This window comes from Puma concolor, chromosome E3 (genome assembly GCF_028749965.1).
Source record: "Puma concolor isolate L17-30 chromosome E3, mPumCon1.1.hap2, whole genome shotgun sequence".
NCBI classification, from domain to species: domain Eukaryota; kingdom Metazoa; phylum Chordata; class Mammalia; order Carnivora; family Felidae; genus Puma; species Puma concolor.
In genome coordinates, this window is record NC_141682.1 from 17734527 (window position 1) to 17759303 (window position 24777).

The 24777-nt window shown below is 39.0% G+C and overlaps 1 long non-coding RNA gene across 2 annotated transcripts; it reads left to right on the forward strand.

Annotated features, from left to right (window-relative positions):
• The first annotated feature begins 750 nt into the window (after window positions 1-750).
• LOC147572999 (uncharacterized) lies at window positions 751-22953 on the forward strand. 2 transcript variants are annotated; one of them, XR_015245524.1, is made up of 3 exons: window positions 751-1398; window positions 21244-21909; window positions 22848-22953. It is a non-coding gene; the product is annotated as an uncharacterized LOC147572999 (long non-coding RNA). The 2 variants fall into 2 exon arrangements; XR_015245523.1 differs by having other exon boundaries at window positions 21244-22953.
• Window positions 22954-24777: the final 1824 nt, after the last annotated feature.

Below are 24777 nucleotides of genomic sequence, written 5' to 3' on the forward strand. Positions count from 1 at the left end.
TATTATGGTAAAGCAGTATTAAGATAATTATTGTGGTCAGTGTTAGCATCCAATCTATCATGGCTCTATAAATTTTGTCTATTCACAGTCTGTTTATAATTTTGGTATAATGCCATAAATGGTAAATAGAATATTAAATGTAAAGTTTGCCTGTCCAATAATTGGCTTTATCAGGTTTTGGTCAATTATGAACTTAACATAAGTTACCAACTTGAATTTCAAATTTGGCATGGAGTATGATATAACCCACAGCACTGACCAAGTTTAATTATTACTATTTTGGTGTGGGTACCAACTATGTCAATTATTTTGTTTTGGGGAAACTTTTTTCTTTGATAATATTTTTATTTTTTCTTCATTTAAGACAGATTTTATTTTATTTTTTAATATAATTTATTGTCAAATTAGCTAACATACAGTGTGTAAGTTGTACTTACACAAGTAGATCCCTGTGGTTCATTGCTTACATACAACACCCAGTGCTCATCCCGACAAGTGCCCTAAGTCCTCAATGTTATCACCCATTTTCTCCTCTCCCCCACCACCACATCAACCCACAGATTGTTCTCTGTATTTAAGAGTCTGTTATGGTTTGCCTTCCTCCCTCTCTGTTTTGTTTTGTTTTGTTTTGTTTTGTTTATTTATTTTTGGGACAGAGAGAGACAGAGCATGAACGGGGGAGGGGCAGAGAGAGAGCCTCCCTCTCTGTTTTTAACTATTTTCCCCCTTCCCTTCCCCCATGGTCTCTGTTAAGATCCACATATGACTGAAATCTATGATATGTCTTCCTTTGACTGACTTATTTCACTTAGCATAATACCTTCCAGTTCCATCCATGTTGCTGCAAATGGTATGATTTCTTTCTTTCTCATTGCCAAGTACTATTCCATTGTCTATACATAACCACATCTTCTTTATACATTCATCAGTTGATGGATATTTAGGCTCTTTCCATAATTTGGCTATTGTTGAAAGCGCTGCTATAAACATTGGGGTACATGTGCCCCTGTGGATCAGCACTTCTGTATCCTTTGAAAATTCCTACTAGTGCTATTGCTTGGTCGTTGTTTTGTTTTGTTTTGTTTTTTGAGGAACCTCCATACTGTTTTCCAGAGCAGCTGCACCAGTGTGCATTTCCACCAACAGTGCAAGAGGGTTCCCTTTTCTCCACATCCTCACCAACATCTGTTGTTTCCTGAGTTGTTAATTTTAGCCACTCTGACTGGTGTGAAGTGGTATCTCAGTGTGGTTGTGATTTGCATCTCTCTGATGATTAGTGATGTTGAGCATTGTTTCATGTGTCTGTTGGTCCCCTGGATGTCTTCTATGGAAAATTGTCTATTCATGTTTTCTGCCCATTTCTTCACTGGATTATTTGTTTTTCAGGTGTGGAGTTTGGTAAGTTCTTTATAGATTTTGGATACTAACCCTTTATCTGATATGTCATTTGCAAATATCTTTTCCCATTCCATTGTTTGCCTTTTAGTTTTGTTGATTATTCCTTTGCAGTGCAGAAACTTTTTATCTTCATGAGGTCCCAATGGTTCATTTTTGCTTTTAACTCCCTTGCCTTTGGAAATGTGTTGAGCAAGAAATTGCTTCAGGTGAGGTCAAAGAAGTTGTTGTCTGCTTTCTCCTCTAGGGTTTTGATAGTTTCATGTCTCACATTTAGGTCTTTCATCCATTTTGAGTTTATTTTTGTGTATGGTGTAAGGAAGTGGTGCAGGTTCATTCTTCTGCATGTTGCTGTCCAGTTCTCCCAGCAGCACCACTTGCTGAAGAGACTGTTTTTATTCCATTGACTATCCTTTCCTGCTTTGTCAAAGATTAGTTGGCCATACTTTTGTGGGTCCAATTCTAGAGTCTCTATTTGATTCCATTGGTCTATGTGTCTGTTTTTGTGCCAATACCATGCTGTCTTGATGATTACAGCTTTGTAGTAGAGGCTAAAGTCTGAGATTCTGATGCCTCCCACCTTGGTCTTCTTCTTCAAAATTACTTTGGCTATTTGGGGTCTTTTGTGGTTCCATACAAATTTTAGGATTGCTTGTTCTAGCTTTAAGAAGAATGCTGGTGCAATTTTGATTGGGATTACATCAAATGTGTAGATAGCTTTGGGTAGTATTGACATTTTAACAATATTCTTCCAATCCATGAGCATGGAAGGTTTTTCCATTTCTTTGTATCTTCTTCAATTTCCTTCATAAGCTTTCTATAGTTTTCAGCATACAGATCTTTTACATCTTTGGTTACATTTATTCCTAGGTATTTTATGGCTCTTGGTGCAACTGTAAGTGGGATCGAAGACTTGATTTCTCTTTCTTTTTCTTCATTATTGGTGTATAGAAATGCAACAGATTTCTGTACATTGATTTTGTACCCTGTGACTTTGCTGAATTGATCTATCAGTTCTAGCAGTGTTTTGGTGGAGTCTTTCTGGTTTTCCATGTGGAATATCAAGTCATCTGCGAAAAGTGGAAGCTCAACTTCTTTGCCAATTTTGATGTTTTTTATTTCATTTTGTCATCTGATTGGTGATTTTAGGACTTCCAACACTATGTTAAACAACAGTTGTGAGAGTGGACATCCGTGTCGTGTTCCTGGTCTCAGGGGAAAGATCTCAGTTTTTCCCCATTGAGGATAATATTAGCTGTGGGATTTTCATAAATGGCTTTTATGATGTTTAAGTATGTTCCTTCTATCCCAACATTCCTGAGAATTTTTATTAAGAAACGATGCTGTATTCTGTCCAATCCTTTTTCTGCATCTATTGACAGGATCACATGGTTCTTATCCTTTCTTTTATTAACGTGATGTATCACATTGATTTGCAAATATTGAACCTGCCCTGAAGCCCAGGAATGAATCCCAGGAATGATCCCTGGGCCCTGAAGCCCAGGAATGATCATGGTGAATAATTCTTTTTATATGCTGCTGAATTCAATTTGCTAGGACCTTGTTGAGAATTTTTGCATCCATATTCATCAGGGATATTGGCCTGTAATTCTCCTTTTTTTGTGGGGTCTCTGTCTGGTTTGGGAATCAAAGTAATGCTGGCTTCATAGAATGAGTCCTGAATTTTTCCTTCTGTTTCTATTTTGGAACAGCTTTAGAAGGATAGATATTATCTCTGCTTTAAATGTGTGGTAGAATTCCCCTGGGAACCATCTGGCCCAGGACTCTTGTTTGTTGGGGCATTTTTGATAACTGATTCAATTTCTTCACTGGTTATGGGTCTGTTCAAATTTTCTATTTCTTCCCGTTTGAGTTTTGGTAGGGTGTGGGTGTCTAGGAATTTGTCCATTTCTTCCAGGTTGTCTTATTTGTTGGCATATAATTTTTCTTAGTATTCTGTAATAATTGCTTGTATTTCTGAGGATTTGTTGTCATAAATCCATTTTCATTCGTGATTGTATCTATTTAGGTCCTCTCTCTTTTCCTTTTGAGAAATCTGGTTAGGGGTTTATGAATTTTGTTTATTTTTTCAAAAAACCAGCTCTTAGTTTCATTGACCTATTCTAATGTGTTTTTGGATTCTAGATTGTTTATGCTCTGATCTTTATTATTTCTCTTCTACTGCTGGCCTTGGGGTTTCTTTGTTGTTCTGCTTCTAATTCCTTTAGGTTTGATGTTCCATTTTGTATTTGGGTTTTTTCTTGTTTCTTGAGATAGGCCTGGATTGCAATGTATTTTCCCCTTAGGACAGCCTTTGCTGCATCCCACAGGGCTTTGACTGTCTTGTTTTCATTTTCATTTCTTTCCATATATTTTTAAATTTCTTCTTTAATTTCCTGGTCACCTATTCATTCTTTAGTAGGATGTTCTTTAACTCCCTGCATTTGGAGGTTTTCCAAACTGTTTCCTGTGGTTGATTTCAAGTTTCATAGCATTATGATCTGAAAAGGGGCATGATATGATGTCAATTCTTTTATATTTATTGAGGGCTGTTTTGTGACCCAGCATGTGATCTATCTTGGAGAATGTTCCATGTGCACTCAAGAAGAATGTGTATTCTGTTGCTTTTGGATGAAAAGTTCTGAATATATCTGTCAAGTCCATCTGGTCCAGTGTATCATTCAGGGCCATTGTTTCTTTACTGATTTTCTGTCTAGATGATCTGTCCATTGTTGTAAGTGGAGAATTAAAGTCCCCTGAAATTACCACATTCTTACCAATAAGATTGCTTACATTTGTGAATGTTTTATATATTTGGATGCTTCCATATTCAGTGCATAAATATTTATAATTGTTATCTCTTCTTGATGGACAGACCCATAATTATGATACAATGCCCTTCTTCATCTCTTGTTACAGCCTTTAGTTTAAAATCTAGTTTGTATGATATAAGTATGGCTACTCCAGCTTTCTTTTGACTTCCAATAGCATGATAGATGCTTTCCCATCCCCTCACTTTCAATCTGAAGGCGTCCTCAAGTTTAAATGTGTCTTTTGTACACAGCAAATAGATAGATCTTGTTTTTTATCCATTCTGATACCCTATGTCTTTTGATTGGAGCATTTGGTCCATTTACATTCAGTGTTATTACTGAAAGTTACGGATTCAATGTCATTGTGTTATCTGTAGGTTTCATGTTTGTAGTGATTTCTCTGGTCCTTTGTGGTCTTTGCAACATTACACTCACAGAGTCCCCTTAGGATCTCTTGTAGGGCTGGTTTAGAGATGATGAATTCCTTCAGTTTTTGTTTGGGAAGACCTTTATCTCTCCTTCTATTCTGAATGACAGACTTGCTGGATAAAGGATTCTCGGCTGCATATTTTTTCTGTTCATCACATTGAAGATTTCCTGCCACTCCTTTCTGGCTTGCCAAGTTTTAGTAGATCGGTCTGCTACTCCCCTTATGTGTCTACCCTTGTAGGTTAAGGCCCATTTGTTCTAGCTGCTTTCAGAATTGTCTTTTCTTTCTATTTTACTAGTTTCACTATAGTATGTTGTGCAGATCGATTCAAGTTATGGCTGAAGGGAGTTCTCTGTGCCTCATAGATTTCAATGTCTGTTTCCATCCCTAGATTGGGGAAGTTCTCAACTATGATTTGTTCAAGTACACCTTCCACCCCTTTCTCTCTCCCTTCTTCTGGAACTCCTATGATATGGATATTATTCCATTTCATTGAAGCACTTAGTTCTCCAATTCTTCCTTCATGGTCCAGAATTTTTTTATCTCTCTTTTTCTCAGCTTCATCTTTTTCAGTAATTTTATCCTCTATTTTGCTGATCTCCCCTCTGCCTCTTCAATCCTCACTGTCACTGAGTCCAGTTTATTTTGCACCTCAATTACAGCATTTTTAATTCATCATGACTATTTTTTAGTTCCTTTATCTGCTGCAATAGGTTCTCTGCTGTCTTCTATGCTTTTTTAAAGCCCAGTGATTAATTTTATGACTATCAATATACATTCTTGTTCAGTTATACTGTTTATATCTGTTTTGATCAATTCTTTAGCTGTCATTACTTCCTGGAATTTCTTTTGAGGAGAATTAATCATCTTGGCTAGTTTTCTATCCCTTATATGTTTTAAAGCATTTTATGTGCCCTGTGCCTGTGAGCACTACTATATTCAGAGGTGTTTTTTTGGAGAGTGTTACTTGCTCTCTGTTGTTGTGACTCTAGTTGTTTTGTCACCTTACTCATAGTGAGCACCAGGTGTGCACACACCAGGGATGCTTTGATTTGTTCACTGAAGTAGCACTAGAAAAGAAAACAAACAAAAACAGAAAAAAAAACACCAGCTACATCAATATAATGGGCTGGTGGCATTGTTGATTGAGGAAGCCTTATCCCATACAAAGAGAGATGTGACAGGGGCAGGGAGAAAGAAAAGAAAAGAAAATTGACCAGGCAGAGAAACTCTATGGCTTAATCCACAGAGAGAGAGGGAAAAATAAAGAAGGAGATATAGAACAGGTATAAAGAGAATAGATTGAATATGTCTGCTTAAACAAACCAACAATGAGAATAACTAGACTAGAGGAAGGAAGAAATAAGAAGGAGAAAAGGAAGGGGGGGAAGGAAAAAATAAATATATACAAATATATATATATATATATGTATATATGTATATACAAATATATATGTATATACAAATATATATATGTATATATGTATATACAATATATATATATATATATATATATATATATATATATATATATATATATATTTGTCCAAAATTGTCCAAAATTAAATCAGAAACTGCACAACCACTGGGTGCCTTGGGACCAGTGGCAGTGCTGGTCTGGAGGAAGTGCTGTCTGGTTCTACAGCATCAGTCCTGTTCCAGTAGATATGCAGTTATCAAACATGAAGGGGAGTGGTTTGGTGTAGTTAGGTCCCACCTCCAATGTGGGCTTGCTGTCTGTTCCCTGAGTCCCCACCTTGTTGGTGATGGTGAGAAAAATGGCAACATCCCAGTCTCTCTTCCACAGAGTGGGTGTCCCAAACCACTCTGTTCAGGTTGTCTTCACAGTGCAATGGAGAAAATGAGGCAGTTTGTCCTGTTCTGCCAACTCCCGCGCCTCCCTGTTGCTTGGCTGGGATTTAAACCCTGATGTCTTCATTTTGGAGTGAAGATGGTTGCATAGGAGGACTCTGGGCTCACCTCATCCTGCTGATCACTTAGATTCCACCAACATCTGCCTAAATAACCCAGAAAACCACCAGAAGACTAGCAGAACGTACTCTCAGGAGACAAGCATAGACAACAGGCCCACAACAGGGTAGGAAGGGCAGAGAGGCAGTGCGTGCTACATGGACTGGCAGGAGGGAGCCGGGTGGTGAAGGGGCAGCCCGCCTGGCAAGGCAAAGCCCTTTGCAAAAGCAGAGGGGTTGGACTGCGTGAGTTCTGACAGCCAGCAGGACTTAACATCTGGAATGTTAAAAGTCAACAATTCTGCTCTTAGAGAGCAGGGAGGGCAAGAGGACACCGGGAGGGAGAGTTGCTGAGCCCCAGAAGACAGAGCTCAGCTCAGCGGGAATAAAGGCGCCGGCAAGCACCATATCCCTCTCCCATCCCCCAGCCAAAACCACAAAGGGAACTAGTTCCCATCACTGAACTTGCTGGCACCACCCAAACACCCAATGCTGTGCTTCTGTGGACCCATCTCTCTGACGGGTCTGCCTCCCTCCTGTGCTGCGGGGCCCCTCCCGCAGGGGCCCATTGAAGGCAAATCGAGCTAAGACTTCACCTCCCGCCCCTGTACATCTTGCGGATCCACCGCAGCTAATACACCAGATCCCAATGAAGCAGCCCTACATGCCTGGCAGTGTGCAAGTAGTCCAGACAGGGGCCACACCACTCCACAATGAGTCTGGCCCCTGGGAGAGGGGAAGATAAGGTACAACCAGTCTGACTGTGGTCCCAGTGGTGGGCTAGAGACAGACATTGGGTCAGACTGCAGCCCCGCTGACCAACACAAGCTACTCAAGACAGCACAGGGGAAGAGCCCTGCAGTTTGGAGCCACCGCAGGGACTATCCAAAATGATGAAACGGAAGAACTCTCCTTAAAAGAAACTCCATGAAGTAGTGACAGCTAACGAATTGATCAAAAACGATTTAACCAATATAATGGAACAAGAATTTAGAATAATAGTCATAAAATTAATCACTGGGCTTGAAAAAAGCGTAGAGGACAGCAGAGAATCTATTGCTACAGAGATCAAGGGACTAAGAAATAGTCGTGAGGAGCTAAAAAATGTTATAAATGAGGTGCAAAATAAAATAGAGGCGACCACAGCTTGGATTGAAGAGGCAGAGGAGAGAATAAGTGAATTAGAAGATAAAATTATGGAAAAAGAGGAAGCTGAGAAAAAGAGAGATAAAAAAAAATCCAGGACTATGAGGGGAAAATTAGAAACGGAACAATATTCATATAATAGGAATTCCAGAAGAGAAAGAGAGAGAGAAAAGGGCTGAAGGTGTACTTGAACAAATCATAGCTGAGAAGTTTCCTGATCTGGGGAAGGAGAAAGGCATTGAAATCCAAGAGGCACAGAGAACTCATTTCAGATGTAACTTGAATCGATCTGCACGACATATCATAGTGAAACTGGCAAAATACAAGAATAAAGACAGAATTCTGAAAGCAGCTAGGGATATACACGCCCTAAAATATAAAGGGAGACTGATAAGACTAGTGACAGACCTATCTACTGAAACGTGGCAGGCCAGAAAGGAATGGCAGGAAATCTTCAATGTGATGAACAGAAAAAAATGTGCAGCCAAGAATCCTTTATCCAGCAAGTCTGTCATTCAGAATAGAAGGAGAGATAAAGGTCTTCCCAAACAAACAAAAACTGAAGGAATTCTTCACTACTAAACCAGCTCTACAAGAGATCCTAAGGGAGATTCTGTGAATTAAATGTTGCAAGGACCGCAAAGTACCAGAGACATCACTACAAGTATGGAATCTACAGACATCACAATGACTCTAAACCCATATCTTTCAATAATAACACTGAATGTAAATGGATTAAATGCGCCAACCAAAAGACATAGGGTATCAGAATGGATAAAAAACAAGACCCATCTATTAGCTGTATACAAGACACTCATTTTAAATTTTTTTTTTTCAACGTTTATTTATTTTTGGGACAGAGAGAGACAGAGCATGAACGGGGGAGGAGCAGAGAGAGAGGGAGACACAGAATCAGAAACAGGCTCCAGGCTCTGAGCCATCAGCCCAGAGCCTGATGCGGGGCTCGAACTCACGGACCGCGAGATCGTGACCTGGCTGAAGTCCGACGCTTAACCGACTGCCCCACCCAGGCGCCCCAAGACACTCATTTTAGACCTGAGGACACCTTCAGATTGAAAGTGAGGGGATGGAGAACTTTCTATCATGCTACTGGAAGTCAAAAGAAAGCTGGAGTAGGCATACTTATATCAGACAAACTAGACTTAAATTAAAGTCTGTAACAAGAGATGAAGAAGGGCATTATATAATAATTACAGGGTCTATCCATCAGGAAGAGCTATCAATTATAAATATCTATGCATTGAATACAGAAGCCCCCAAATATATAAAACAATTAATCACAAACATAAGCAACCTTTTTGATAAGAATGCGGTAATTGCAGGGGACTTTAATACTCCACTTACAACAATGGATAGATCATCTAGACACAGGATCAATAAGGAAACAAGGGCCCTGAATGATACATTGGATCAGATGGACTTGACAGATATATTTAGAACTCTGCATCGCATAGAATGCACATGGAACATTCTTCTTGAGTGCACATGGAACATTCTCCAAGAGAGATCACATACTGGGTCACAAAACAGCCCTTCATAAGTATACAAGAATTGAGATCATACCATGCACACTTTAAGACCACAATGCTATGAAACTTGAAATCAACCACAGGAAAAAGTCTGGAAAATCTCCAAAACATGGAGGTTAAAGAACACCCTACTAAAGAAGGAATGGGTCAACCAGACAATTAGAGACGAAATTTAAAAATATATGCAAACAAATGAAAATGAAAACACAACAATCCAAATGCTTTGGGATGCAGCAAAGGCAGTCCAGAGAGGAAAATGCATCGCAATCAAGGCTTATCTCCAGAGACAGGAAAAATCCCAAATACAAAATAAACAGCACACCTAAAGGAACTAGAAGCAGAACAGCAAAGACACCCCAAACCCAGCAGAAGAAGAGAAATAATAAAGATCAGAGCAGAAATAAACAATATAGACTCTAAAAAAACTGTAGAGCAGATCAATGAAACCAAGAGTTGGTTTTTGAAAAAAATAAACAAAATTGATAAATCTGTAGCCAGGCTTCTCAAAAAGAAAAGGGAGATGTCCCAAATAGATAAAATCACAAATGAAAATGGAATTATTACAACCAATCTCTCAGAAATACAAGCAATTATCAGGGAATACTATGAAAAATTATATGCAAACAATTGGACAACCTGGAAGAAATGGACAAATTCCTAAGCACCCACACACTTTCAAAACTCAAACAGAAAGAAATAGAAAACTTGAACAGACCCATAACCAGCGAAGACATTGAATCAGTTATCAAAAATCTCCCAACAAATAAGAGTCCAGAATTCCCTGGGGAATTCTACCAGACGTTTAAAGCAGAGATAATACCTATCCTTCTCAAGCTGTTCCAAAAAATAGAAAGGGAAGGAAAACTTCCAGACTCATTCTATGAAGCCAGCATTACTTTGATTCCTAAACCAGACAGAGACCCAGAAAAAAAAAGAGAACTACAGGCCAATATCCCTGATGAATATGGATGTAATTCCCAACAAGATACTAGCAAATCGAATTCAACAGCATATAAAAAGAATTATTCACCATGATCAAGTGGGATTCACTCCTGGGCTGCAGGGCTGGTTCAACATTCGCAAATCAATCAAGGTGATACATCACATTAGTAAAAAAAAGATAAGAACCATATGATCCTGTCAATCGATGCAGAAAAAGCATTTGACAAAATTCAGCATCCTTTCTTCATAAGAGAAAGGATAGGGAGAAAGTCGGGATAGAAGGAACATACGTAAACATCATAAAAGCCATCTTTGAAAAGCCCACAGCTAACATCATCCTCAATGGGGAAAAACTGAGAGCTTTTTCCCTGAGATCAGGAACACGACAGGGATGCCCACTCTCACCGCTGTTGTTTAACATAGTGCTGGAAGTTCTAGCATCAGCAATCAGACAACAAAAGGAAATCAAAGGCATCAAAATTGGCAAAGATGAAGTCAAGCTTTCGCTTTTTGCAGATGACATGATATTATACATGGAAAATCCGATAGACTCCACTAAAAGTCTGCTAGAACTGATACATGAATTCAGCAAAGTTGCAGGATACAAAATCAATGTACAGAAATCAGTTGCATTCTTATACACTAACAATGAAGCAACAGAAAGACAAATAAAGAAACTGATCGAATTCACAATTGCACCAAGAAGCATAAAATATAGGAATAAATCTAACCAAAGATGTCAAGGATCTGTATGCTGAAAACTATAGAAAGCTTATGAAGGTAATTGAAGAAGATTTAAAGAAATGGAAAGACATTCCCTGCTCATGGATTGGAAGAATAAATATTGTCAAAATGTCAATACTACCCAAAGCTATCTACACATTCAATGCAATCCCAATCAAAATTGCACCAGCATTCTTCTCGAAACTAGAACAAGCCATCCTAAAATTCAAATGGAACCACCAAAGGCCCCGAATAGCCAAAGTAATTTTGAAGAAGAAGACCAAAGCAGGAGGCATCACAATCCCAGACTTTAGCCTCTACTACAAAGCTGTCATCATCAAGACAGCATGGTATTGGCACAAAAACAGACACATAGACCAATGGAATAGAATAGAAACCCCAGAACTAGACCCACAAACGTATGGCCAACTAATCTTTGACAAAGCAGGAAAGAATATCCAATGGAAAAAAGACAGTCTCTTTAACAAATGGTGCTGGGAGAACTGGACAGCAACCTGCAGAAGCATGAAACTAGACCACTTTCTTAAACCATTCACAAAAATAAACTGAATATGGATGAAGGACCTGGATGTGAGACAGGAAACCATCAAAACCCTAGAGGAGAAAGCAGGAAAAAAACCTCTCTGGCCTCAGCTGCAGCAATTTCTTACTTGAAACAACTCCAAAGGCAAGGGAATTCAAAGCAAAAATGAACTATTGGGACTTCATGAAGATAAAAAGCTTCTGCACTGCAATGGAAACAACCAACAAAACTAAAAGGCAACCAACAGAATGGGAAAAGATCTTTGCAAATGACATATCGGACAAAGGGCTAGTATCCAAAATCTATAAAGAGCTCACCAAACTCCACACCCGAAAAACAAATAACCCAGTGAAGAAATGGGCAGAAAACATGAATGGACACTTCTCTAAAGAAGACATCCGGATGGCCAACAGGCACATGAAAAGATGTTCAGCGTCGCTCCTTATCAGGGAAATACAAATCAAAAGCACACTCAGATATCACCTCACGCCAGTCAGAGTGGCCAAAATGAACAAATCAGGAGACTATAGATGCTGGAGAGGATGTGGAGAAACGGGAACCCTCTTGCACTGTTGGTGGGAATGCAAATTGGTGCAGCCGCTCTGGAAGCAGTGTGGAGGTTCCTCAGAAAATTAAAAATAGACCTACCCTATGACCCAGCAATAGCACTGCTAGGAATTTATCCAAGGGACACAGGAGTACTGATGCATAGGGGCACTTGTACCCCAATGTTCATAGCAGCACTCTCAACAATAGCCAAATGATGGAAAGAGCCTAAATGTCCATCAACTGATGAATGGATAAAGAAATTGTGGTTTATATACACAATGGAATACTACGTGGCAATGAGAAAAAATGAAATATGGCCTTTTGTAGCAACGTGGATGGAACTGGAGAGTGTGATGCTAAGTGAAATAAGCCATACAGAGAAAGACAGATACCATATGGTTTCACTCTTATGTGGATTCTGAGAAACTTAACAGGAACCCATGGGGGAGGGGAAGGAAAAAAAAAAAAGAGGTTAGAGTGGGAGAGAGCCAAAGCATAAGAGACTGTTGAGAACTGAGAACAAACTAAGGGTTGATGGAGGGTGGGAGGGAGGAGAGGGTGGGTGATGGGTATTGAGGAGGGCACCTTTTGGGATGAGCACTGGGTGTTGTATGGAAACCAATTTGACAATAAATTTCATATATAAATAAAAAAAAGAAAAAAAATAAAAAAAAAAAAGAACACGACGGGGATGTCCACTCTCACCGCTGTTGTTTAACATAGTGTTAGGAGTGTTAGCATCAGCAATCAGAAAACAAAGGGAAATCAAAGGCATCAAAATTGGCAAAGATGAAGTCAAGCTTTCACTTTTTGCAGATGACATGATATTATACATGGAAAATCCGATAGACTCCACTAAAAGTCTGCTAGAACTGATACATGAATTGAGCAAAGTCGCAGGATACAAAATCAATGTACAGAAATCAGTTGCATTCTTATACACTAATAATGAAGCAACAGAAAGACAAATAAAGAAACTGATCCCATTCACAACTGCACCAAGAAGCATAAAATACCTAGGAATAAACCTAACCAAAGATGTAAAAGATATTTATGCTGAAAACTATAGAAAGCTTATGAAGGAAATTGAAGAAGACACAAAGAAATGGAAAAACATTCCATGCTCATGGATTGGAAGAATAAATATTGTTAAAATGTCAATACTACCCAAAGCTATCTACACATTCAATGCAGTCCCTATCAAAATTGCACCACCATTCTTCTCGAAGCTAGAATAAGCAATCCTAAAATTTGTATGGAACCACAAAACACCCAGAGTAGCCAAAGTAATTTTGAAGAAAAAGACTAAAGCGGGAGGCATCAGAATCCCAGACTTTATCCTCTACTACAAAGCTGTAATCATCAAGATAGCGTGGTATTGGCACAACAGACACATAGACCAATGGAATCGAATAGAGACTCCAGAATTGGACCTACAAAAGTATGGCCAACTAATCTTTGACAAAGCAGGAAAGTAGAGTCAATGGAATAAAGACAGTCTCTTCAGCAAGTGGTGCTGCTGGGAGAACTAGAGACCAACATGCAGAAAAATGAAACTAGACCACTTTCTTACACCATTCACAAAAATAAACTCAAAATGGACAAAGCACCTAAAATGTGAGATAGGAAACCATCAAAACCCAGAAGAGAAAGCAGGAAAAAAACCTCTCTGACCTCAGCTGCAGCAATTTCTTACTTGACACATCCCCAAAGGCAAGGGAGTTAAAAGCAAAAATGAAAATTGGGACCTCATGAAGATAAAAAGCTTCTGCACTGCAAAGGAAACAATGAACAAAACTAAAAGGCAACCAACGGAATGGGAAAAGATATTTGCAAACGACATATCGGATAATGGGCTAGTATACAAAATCTATAAAGAGCTCACCAAACTCCCCACCCAAAAAACAAAGAATCCAGTGAAGAAATGGGCAAAAAACATGAATAGACACTTCTCTAAAGAAGACATCCAGATGGCCAAAAGGCACATGAAAAGGTGCTCAACGTCACTCCTCATCAGGGAAATACAAATCAAAACCACACTCAGATACCATCTCACGCCAAAGTGGCTAAAATGAACAAATCGGGAGAATACAGATACTGGCGAAGATGTGGACAAATGGGAACTGTTTCCACTCTGGAAAACAGTGTGGAGGTTCCTCAAAAAATTAAAAATAGATCTACCCTATGACCCAGCAATTGCACTGCTAGGAATTTACCCAAGGGATACAGGAGTGCTGATGCATAGGGGACACTTGTACCCCAATGTTTATAGCAGTACTTTCAACAATAGCCAAATTATGGAAAGAGCCTAAATGTCCATCAACTGGTGAATGGATAAAGACATTGTGGTTTATATACACAATGGAATACTACGTGGCCATGAGAAAGAATGAAATATGGTCTTTTATAGCAACGTTGATGGAACTGGAGAGTGTTATGCTAAGTGAAACAAGTCATACAGAGAAAGACAGATACCATATGTCTTCACTCTTATGTGGATCCTGCGAAACTTAACCGAAGACCATGGGAGAGGTGAATGAAAAAGAAAAAAGAGAGAGAGGGAAGGAGCCAAACCATAAGAGACTCCTAAAAACTGAGAACAAACTGAGGGTTGATGGGGGTAGGAGGGAGGGGTGGGTGCGTGATGGGTATTGAGGAGGGCACCTGTTGGGATGAGCACTGGGTGTTGTATGGAAACCAATTTGACAATAAATTTCATATATTGAAAAAGAAAAGAAAAAAAAGAAAAGAATAAAATAAAATAAAGGAAATAAAATAAAATTTAAAAATTTTAAAAATTTTATAAAAATAAAAAAGAATTTGCTCTTTCCATATCCAAGAAAGAAAGAAGAGAAAGAAAAAAGAAAACAATTTAAGCAAAAACAGAAATAAAGAAAATGAACAAATAAATGAACCAGCAAACAGAATTTACAAACCATAAGAGACTCTTAAATACAGAAAACAAACTGAGGGTTGATGGGGGTGTGGGGGAGAGGGAAAGTGGGTGACGGGCATTGAGGAGGTCACTTGTTGGGATGAGCACTGGGTATTGTATGGAAACCAATTTCACAATAAATTTTATTAAAAAAAAAAAAAACAGAATGAGACCTGAATGAAGTTACATCCAATTTCCCCTAGGACTGAAACTTTGAAGCACACTATAGTTCTTAGACTAAGCAGGTGGGAGGGATTTGTGCTGGTTTTCTGAGGATGTGCTCAGAGGGTGAAGTTGGGAAGGACTTGGTGTAACAGCTCCATCTTCCACTTGGTGGCACTGCTTAGCTACTGTGGTGCATCTGTGTGTGCTAGTACACATGTGGGTGCACATGTGCCCACATGCGCTCAGGGTGAAATTTGATTCACTCAGGCCCCTAGTCTCTGGTACAGGAACTTTGTGCTCTCACTGATCTGTGATCAAGCACCCCTCGCTTGTCTCAGACCGCCACCCACTCCCCACATCTACCTTCTCCATGTCCAAGCTGTCTCCCTGCCAAGTGGCACCTCCCTCCAGACTTTTATCTCAGATGGGGCTGTGTTTCAAAACCCCACACTTTAGAGCCACCCGCATCTTAGACCCGTGCTGATTCTCTGGGGGAGGGTCTTGTGGAGCAATGGCCAGGTGCCAGCTTGTCCCAGAAAATATTTGCATGATCGTGCAGTGACAGAGGTTCAGAGTTCATGGCAAATCGCAACACACAGCTGGCACCAAGTTTTGCCACACTCTGACGTCTTTGTCCCAATATCAGCAAACGTGGTCGTTCTCAGGAGTCCGCCAGGATCTTTGCCCAAGGGGAGGATGTATGGCCTCTACCAAATGCACTCTAATCACTTCCCATGTGGCACTTGGACCCCTCAGACTACACTGCCTGCTCCTGGGGATTCAACCTATTTCCTTACCAGACCACTGGCAGGCACTAAGCTCTGAACCTGAAGACTCTGCACTCCACTGCTTATAGAACAATAATAGATAATAGAACAAAACCTGGTGGTATTGAAACCCTCTCCTATATCCCCATCACTGGATACTTCTTGTCCAGTCCCCTGCAAGTGCTTTCACTCTTCCTTTCTCACTTTCTCTCCAGGTACTATTGGGTGGAGTGATTTTCTTGCACGATCCCGATACACTGCATTCCCCCTCTTTCTCTTTCTGTCTCGTCCTCTCTCTGAAAAAACAGCTCCCTACCCTCCGCATCTTTGTGGCATTTCTCTCCCCCAACTCACCCTTCACACCACATACCTGTCAAGTTCTGTGACTCAAATTATGCAAGATTGTTGTGTTAATCCTCGGATAAGTTTCCTAAGTGTTCAAAATGGTTTGATGCTGATCCAGCCATGTTTCAGGGACAAGACAAACTCAGAGTCCCCGTACAACTCCTCCATCTTAACTCCCTCCTCTGTACACAAACTCTTAAATCATGGCAGGTGGGTGTGGAGATATACTTGTCCTGTGGCTGCCAAAACAATCTCTTGCTTATTAACCCTGCCACCTACCAGTCTGGAGCAGCCTACCTCTTTCTTCAGTCTCTCCTGACCCTCTGTGCACAGGGGCAATTTTCAGAGTTCATCCTGGCGATTCCCAAGTTTGAAAACCCATGCAGTTTCTCCTCTCATCTTTATTATTAGGGAAATAAATCTTTTCCGTAGATCCTCAGATTCCCCCTTAGGTCCTGTGGACCTTGATTCAAGTAAGTTCCATCCCTAGGTTACATGAGTGCTGAGAGAGTAGTCACCTGCCTTTTAGAAGCCTAATAACAGAAGTAATTGTGCTAGCCAGGAAGAAATAGCAGGACTGATGGCTATTGAATAGGCTACCCTGAGCTTTTGGCAAATGTTATGCCTGAAGAATAAGGTAAGGCCAAAATCCCTTTACCAAGGAACAGCTTGGACATTGTATAGTCTCAGAAGTATATGGTGGAATATCAATGACTAAATCATGTGTGGCAGAATAAACACACCACTTTATACTTGGATTAAATCAATGATGTTGAAAGTCTGAATCAGCCCTAGGCTCTTTGCAGTGCATATATGAGGGAGACGTGCTTGATGGATTTTTGTTTATTGCTGAAACCCCAAGTAACAGAAAATGAGGTTTGGTTGTTTGTTTGCAATTAATGCTCACCCTGTGAGTGGCAGAAAACTGGGTGGGATCGCTGCTGATGGAGCATTTCCCTAAAGAGGTTGGTCTACATATACTTTATTTGTTGCGGATGCTGCAGTTTGTAACAATATACCTTTTAACCTTGATTAAGTGCTGAAGGAGAGAGAGAAAATTTTAAATCTGACAAAATCATGGCCTCTTGGTGTTCATCTTTGCAGTGCTGTATGGAAATATACGTTAGTAGGAGACTCCTTTCACACTAAAGTAATGTTAGGGAGAAATCAGTCCTTTGAATTTTTTTTTAATGTTTATTTACTTTTGAGACAGAGAGAGACAGAGCATGAATGGGGGAGGGGCAGAGAGAGAGGGAGACACAGAAAGTGAAGCAGACTCCAGGCTCTGAGCTGTCAGCACAGAGCCCGACGCGGGGCTCGAACTCACAGACCGTGAGATCATGACCTGAGCTGAAGTCGGACACTCAACCGATGGAGCCACCCAGGCGCCCCCAGTCCCATGAATTTTTATTTTTATTTTAAATTGTGGTAAAGTACACATAAGATGAAATGTGTCATCTTAATCATGTTTACGTGTATAGTTCAGTAGTATCAAGCACATTCCCATTTTTGTGCAACCATTCCTCCCATCCTTCTGCAGAACTCTTTTTGTCTTGCAAAACTGAACCTCTATATCCATCAAACAATGACTCCCTATTCCCATCAACTCCCAGCTCTTAGTAACCACCATCTTACTTTGTGTCGCTATAAATTTGACTATTTTAGGTACCTCACCTAAGTGGAATCAAAGAGTGTTTGTCTTTCTGTACCTGGCTTATTTCACTTAGCATAGCGTCCTCAAGTTTCATCCACATTATAGCATATGTCAGAATTTCTTTCTTTTTCAGGCTGAATAAGCACTATTTCATTAGCATTTTATTTATCCATTGATGGACACTTGGATTGCTTCTATCCTTTGGCTATTGTGAATAATATCTCTATGAACATGAGTGTACAAATATCTCTTCAAGATTCTGCTTTCAGTACCTTCTGGGTACATAGCAGAAGTAGAATTCCTAGGTCATATGGCAATTCTATTTTTAATTATTTGAGGAACCACCAAACCGCTTTCCATAGAAGCCACAGCACTTTACATTTTCATTAATAGTGCCCATGGGCTGTAACTTTTCCATATCCTTCCCCAAACTTGTTATTTTATATTTTAAAAAAGACAATGTTCATCCTAATGGTTGTGAGGTGGTTTTTCATTGTGGCTTTGATTTGCATTTCCCTAATGATTAGTGATGTTGAACATCTTTTCATGTGTTTGTTAGCCATCTGTATATCTTTGGAATATATATAATATAATATAATATAATATAATATAATATAATATAATATACATATTATAGCCATCTGTATATCTTTGGAATATATATATATTATATATAAATTATATAATATAAAATTTAATATATTTAAACATATTTAAATTTATTAAATATATAATATATATTTATATATTATAAATACTAAATATATTTAAATATATTTATATTATATATTATATTAAATATATACATTATAAATATATTATATATGTATATTTATTTAATGTCTTTTGCCCATTAAAAAACTGTGGCTATTGCTGTTGAGCTGTAAGAGTTCTTTAGATATTCTGGATATTAACCTCTTATCAGATATATGATTTGCAAATATTTTCTCCTGTTCCATCTTTTCACTCTGTTGATGGTGTCCTTCAATGCACAGAATTAATTTTGATGAAGTTCAATTTATCTATTTTTTGTTGTTGTTGTTGTTGTCTGTTCTTTTGGTGTCATATCCATGAAATGATTGCCAAATCCAATGTAATGAATTTTTCAGGAATCCAGCTTCTCCTATTTTCAAAGGGTGTTGTAGGTTAACTAACTCACTTAGGTCTTTGAGCCAGTTGAGTTATTTTTTGTACATGTTTGAGCCATTTTGAGCTAATTATAAAGATATACAATAATTGTCTCCTCGGCATTGCATCTGGGCACATGTTTGTTTATTAAATAAAATATTTTTTCTTCTTAAGGCTAGCTAAAGAAATATTCTTGAGTAGGGTTAGTTTGTAAAGCAATAGACAGACAAAATTTGAGTATATAATACAATCCAAGGATGATAGTATGTCAGAAGGGGAAAAGACCTTGCACCATGGTCTTCATTTATTCCAGCCAATCTTTGGCTCTGAGAGCACACTCCCCATCAAGTTCACCCCTTTTAAGGCCACTCAGGCAATGGTAAGGGGCCAGCTTCAAGCTTTTAGATGTGGGTATCCAGTTTTGCCACCTTGTGCCTCTTTTTAATCCTCTCTCTTCCATCCTCAGGCAACCACTGATCTTATTTCTGTTACTATATGTTAGTTTGCATTTTAAAAAGATTTTATATACATCGTATCACATAGAATTTGTTATTTTTCATTAGGCTTCTTTCACTCAAGATAATTACCTTTATTTATTTGTTTATTTATTTATATTCAAGTCAGTTAACGTACAGTGTAGTATTGGTTTTAGGAGTAAAACCCAGTGATTCATCGCTCATATAACACCTAGTGCTCATCCCAACAACTTCCCTCCTTAATGCTGTCACCCATTTAGCAGATACCCCCCTCCCCGCCTTCTCTCCAGCAACCCTGAGTTTGTTCCCTGTATTTAAGAGTCTCTTACAGTTTGCCTCCTTCTCTGTTTCATCTTATTTTTTCTTCCTTCCCTTATGTTGATCTGTTTTGCTTCTTAAATTCCACATATGAGTGAAATCCCATGGTATTTGTCTTTCTCTGACTGACTTACTTTGCTTAGCACAATACACTCTAGTTCCATCCACGTTGTTGCAAAAGGCAAGATTTTATTTTGAGATTCGTCCATATTGTTGTCGGTATCAATACTTCTTTCCTTTTTATTGCTGAGTAGTATTCCATTGTAATCATATGGGATTTAAAAATTAACGCGGTTTAAAGCATTTTATCAGAGTCAGAAGATAACTTGTAGGTCCAGTTTTAAAATTTCAAGTAGTTTTTTCAAGCTTCACATCTTAGCAATATATTGTTCCACATATTAAAGAGACTAAACCTGTCCCGCTAGGACCAAAATAGCACAATTTTAAATATTAAGGACAGGCTTTGGGAATTTCTTAAGACCAAATTGTGTTACAAACTTTCCCCCAGACTTTAAGATGTTCTTTACTCATCAAAGAAAGACAAAGAAACAAGTGATGCATTGTTAGACATATTTTAACACACATCCAAATGGTGCAGCACAGCATAGAATCTTTGATCAAATGCAATCAAAGACAGGGCTAGGAGTCCATTTGCTACTATCCTTGAATCTCAGCACCCAAACTTCTCTCTTTGGAATTCTCATTGACTTAAAGCCTAAGAAAATTCTGAAAGTGATAGGAGAGACTTCTCCATAACTTAGGGTTTACATTTTATCTGAAAATATAGAAATATACACAGCTGTCAACACATGCTACTATCCTGTTGACTTATAATTTTCATCAGGATTTTCTTGTTTAATCAAATAAAAAGTAGGGACCAACCCCCCCCCCCACCCACCCACCCACACACACACTCACTCACTAAATGTGGAGATTAGGCTGTGTGGACCTGTGGTCATGATTTCCATTACTGAGGCAGGCAGAAGTCATACTGGTGAAAGATGGGAAACACATCGTCCTTCACACTGATTTGAAAAAATTATTAAATGTGTTGCTTAATTTTTTTTTAAGTATAGCTATAATGGTTCTGAGCATCCCAATCCCAATGAAGTTTGTGTGTGATGTTTTCCCACAAATGAGCAATTCTTCAACACCAACTGTGTGTCCTACAATTCAACTCAATTTGACACTATCTACCTGGAGATTCCACAGATTAAGGATTCAGTCCTACAAGACTGCCCTCTACTGCCATTTCAGATGCCAACTGTAGGTCCGGTTTGTCATTTGTGCTTCTGACCAACAGACTATAGACTGGAGGTTTCAGCAACCCGCCCCCATTGGGTTAATTTGCTAGAGCAGATCACAAAACTCATAAAAACATTTTACTTTCCAGGTAACCAATTTATTATAAAAGATATAAAGAAGAATAGTGAGACAGGAGAAATACATGTGGTAAGGTTTGGGAAAAGGTGAGAGCTTCTGTGCCACCTCCAACTTCATCACTCTCCCTAAATTTCTGTGTGTTTACCAACCAGGAGCTCTCCAAACCCATCCCTTTGGGTTTTTCTGGAGGCATTGTTACATAGGCATGATCAAATCATTGGCTGTTGGTGATTGGTTTAACCCTAGCCCCTCTTCCTTCCCGGGATGTTGTTATTTCAGGGTGGACCTGAAGGTTCCGAACACATTGTTGTACCTACTGGCAACTAGCCCCTACCCTTAGGTGATTTTCAAAGTCACCTCAGCAATGTAACAGAAGATACCTTTATCACTGCACAGTGAAAGTGTTGTAAAACTGGCCAAACAGCACAAACTTGTCAAACCCCCTGACAGGTAAAATGGGTTCCCTGATCACCATGAAGTTTTAGAGGGGTTCCCCAGGTAGGGATAATCTTTTCTAACAGAATTTTAGCCACGGAAGAGATGCAAGCCTATCCACGAAGGAAAAGATTTGGTCCAGTGAGAAAACATACAAGCTACGAGATGGAGAAGTTGTATGAAATCCATCCATATGAACAGCTTTTCCTGGATTATACTTTGGACAAGTGGGACAAGTAAGGTAGGCCCTTCTTATGGTCTTATTAACTGTTCTCCACCAATATGGGTCCACGAATGCTGTCATTTTGTCAGTACACCAATGGCTTAATGCATGTTACAATTACAAGTATTGAGAATTTTAGAATTACTGGAATAACCAGATTGTTATTTGGCCAAAACCAGAGTTCTCTCTCTCTCTCTCTTTTTATCAAACCAATAATTAATAAATTTCCAATATTGCTTCTCCTTTTCTGTGGTCATGTTTCCCCAATTTTTTTCTGGTCAATTTTCCCAAAACTTATCATTTGGGAGAACATCCCTTTGGAACATGACAGAGATTTGGCTATTGGTCTCATTATAAGCAGCATTTTTGGTACATATATCAGTGAGGTGGCTTCTGTTGGCATCTATGGAGTTGAGTCTGGAATACCCCAGAACCTTAATAACAGCTAGAGCCACATGCAAAAGTATGACATCTAATAAATGTTGTACATAGGAGCCATTTTAAATCTTATCCCCATTGGGGGTAAGGAAACCTCATTGTTTCTATAATATTTGAAAATCATGAGCTACTCCAGAGGCATACTGACTATCAGTATAAATATTTGTGGTTTTATCCTTGGCTAAAGTATAAGCTTGAGTAAGGGTGTATAATTCAGCTGTAATAGCCAAAGGTAAAAGTGCTGCAATGACTGCAATGACTTCAAAGAGAGTTGCAATAGCATACCCAGGACAATATTTACCATTTTTATCCTTTAAATAAGAACCATCAGGAAACTATGAACAACGTGTATTGGTTAGAGGAGTTATCTGTAAATTTTCACTGGGATTGAAAAGGTAACCTGCCGGTATTAAGCAGTTGTGAGGAGTTTCTTCTGGATCAAATGCAGTCCTTGTTTTGAGATCCAATTCCCTAAGTATCTAACCTGAGCCTGAGTAAACTGTAATCTTTCTTTGGAGACTTTGTGTCCTTTAAGGCCAAGAAATTTTCTGTGAAGAGGTTTGAGGAAGGGGAAGGGAGAAGCAAATCATCTGTATACCGTAATAAATTAGAGCCTGTAGAAGACTTTATATCATCTAAATCAGCTTTTAAGATTTGTAAAGGTGGGAAGGACTCTCTGTGAATCCCCGGGGCATTATTGTCCAGGTGTGTTTCTGTTTTTTCCTGTAAAAGACAAAAAATATATTGGTTATCTTTATCAACTGGAATACTAAAAATGCACTGCATAAAACAATTATAGTGAAGAGTTTGCTCTCAGTGGGAATGGATGTTAGCACATGGGGGTTATGAACTTTAGGGTACTGGGGGATAACTGTGGTTATTTGTATTTATTGCTCAGAGGTCTTGGAGAAACCTCCATCCGTGGCCATTGGGTTTTCTCACAGGTAAAACAGAGGTGTTGCAGGGACCATTGGAAGGGGTAATTAGACCCTGAGCTTTATAATCTTTTATAATGGGCTTGATGCCTTGAAGGACTTCTTTATAAGGTATTGATTATTATGGGAGGAGGCTTTAAAGGATCTATTTAAATCCTGATGGGAGATGCAGTGTAGATTCTGCCCATATAAGTTGAGGATTTTCTTGCATAAAGAGGATGGTATCAGATCTAATAAGAATAAATAATCAGTGTCCGCAGACTCAGCAATAGTGCTGTCAGAGACAGAACAAAAAAAGATGTCGAATGGTCATTTAATTCCCCTAGTTGGCTACTTTGGTTACAACTGTCAAGTTCTGGAATGATTTCCCCCTTTCGGGAGAGATTTTGCTATGATACTTTTCTAAGAAATCTTGGTCCGATAAATGAATAAGGGCATAAGAACAAAGGAGAAAAAGGATGGGTGTCTCTCAAGGGGCCTAGATAAAAGAAAATATGCTCAGAGGCAGGAAACTATTGAAGCTTATTAGACACCCCCAGTATTTGAGCTGTTTTAGTGCTCCAAGACAGGGACTGCTTTATATCAGGGGTGTTAAGCGCTGAGAGTGTAGGTCTGATATCAATAAGGACAGGGAGAGATTAATTACCAATCTGAAAAGTGTTTTTTCTGAGCTGATTAAGAAGAAGGATTGGGAAGAGCCCTTGTAGTTCCCTGGACCATGTCACTGGCAATTCAGAGGGCTTTGGAAAGACTGACCAGAGGGCTGAGGATGCATGGAACATTTAAATTTGTAACAATCTCTCTCTTTTTTTTAATTCAATAATAGAAGAAAGGCTATTTGGTTTTGTTCAAGGGTCTTCATTTTCTGGAGTTGAACATTGAGAATTTTAGCAATCTTTCTTCTAGTTGACTCATGTAGGGCGTGAGTTGGCTTGCCATATTAAGTATATTTGGAGTGGGTTACTTCCCATTCCATTCTGCTCCTCTTTAACTAAAAGAGAAAACCTTAACCCTCTGATAAACATAGAGTTAAATGCTACCTAGGTGGATTCAACATCTAAAAGAAGATCAGAATTTTACTTAAAGACAATTTGGAGTTGATTGTAATAATCATTAACACATTCATCCAGCTTTGGTGTGCAAGCCTGAATTTTGTTCTAATCAACAGGCTTAGGAAAAGTTATTGTTTTTTTTTTTTTAATATGAAATTTATTGTCAAATTGGTTTCCATACAACACCCAGTGCTCATCCCAACAGGTGCCCTCCCCAACACCCACTACCCACCCTCCCCCACCTCCCACCCCCCATCAACCCTCAGTTTGTTCCCAGTTTTTAAAAGTCTCTTATGTTTGGATCCTTCCCTCTCCAACCTTTCTTTTTTTGTTGTTCCTTCCCCTCCCTCATGGTCTTCTGGTAAGTTTCTCAGGATCCACATGAGAGTGAAAACATATGGTGTCTGTCTTTCTCTGTAGGACTTATTTCACTTAGCATAACACTCTCCAGTTCCATCCAC